Below are 1,333 nucleotides of genomic sequence, written 5' to 3'. Positions count from 1 at the left end.
TTTTGCGGACTCGGTGGCTAAGGATGTGTGCATCACTCCAACAACTACATCTGCCTTGTTTGTTAAGAGTGATATAAAACGGCTTATTATTCAACAAAGATCCACTAAATTGGCGCTTGATTGGATGAATTACAGACACCACTACTCTAGAATAAATTCAAATCGTATCAAACCATCCTTTCCGTCATCGCTTTCATCTAATTATATCATTCCATATATCAGACTTCGCATTGGCCACTCCATTATCACACACGCTCACATACTAAATGGCACTCAGATCAACCAATGCCCATTTTGTGATTCAGATTTAAATCTATTGCATCTTCTGCAACATTGTCCAGCACTTCAAACTCATAGACTGTCAAACTTCAATAATACTGATCCAATAATTTTATTGATGGATCCCTCAAGCAACAACATTTCGAAAATCTACAACTTTTTGAAAGACAGCGACCTTCTTCGACGCATATAACATAACCAGTCGGCCGATAGCCCATGATGCTAGTGCTGCGTATTTTCTTAAGTTTGTATAATAATTGTATTATTATGTAAGCTTTTATAAAATAAAAAATAAAAAAATAAATAATAATAATAATCGAATTAATTATGTTAGGGTTAATGCATTTCAAATTTCCCAAATGGAATAAAATATCAATAATGTAATCATTTCATTTCTTGATCTTATTGAATGAGTGAGAAAGAAAAAAAATAAGTGTCAATAGTGCTAAAAGAATATTCCAAAAATGGAAATAAAAAACAAGGGAAAAATGTGTTCCATCTGTATTTCTATTGCGAAAGGAAGATAAGTACAGAAATTTGTATTCAACAATTATATTTTAAATTAATAATTTAATTCCATTGTCGTACATAATATCTAAAGCGAAAAAAGTTAAGGAAAATTTTGAAAATATTTGTAAATACATTTAATTAATTCCTATATCTCACTTTAGAAATCTTCGAGTACATCAGCAGGAGATCAAGGTACAATTTTGTTTGGTGAATTTTGTCATATTATAAATAATGTTATTCTATGTATGTAATATGGAGGATGGAGTCAGGTGTAGAAGTTCACGCAAGTGAGGAAAGTTCTCTGATCGCCATTCACTTGGGAGTGGCCAGAAACGATTCTTTTACACATGGCTCAAGCAGCTCACTACTTCCGGTCTTTGACCAAGTATCCCAGAGGATTAGCCTAAGAACATCCGTTCGAAGGCGAGCTAAAGTGAGAAGGCGAAACATCCTACATAGGTTGTGCGCTGGGTTTGGGACCCGCCTCGTAAAAAAAACCCCCAGTGATTAGCTTTAACCAGCCTCGGATGAGAGACCACCCTTT

This window comes from Bactrocera neohumeralis, chromosome 2, assembly GCF_024586455.1.
Source record: "Bactrocera neohumeralis isolate Rockhampton chromosome 2, APGP_CSIRO_Bneo_wtdbg2-racon-allhic-juicebox.fasta_v2, whole genome shotgun sequence".
In the NCBI taxonomy this organism is placed as follows: Eukaryota; Metazoa; Arthropoda; class Insecta; order Diptera; family Tephritidae; genus Bactrocera; species Bactrocera neohumeralis.
This window is presented reverse-complemented; position numbering follows the sequence as displayed.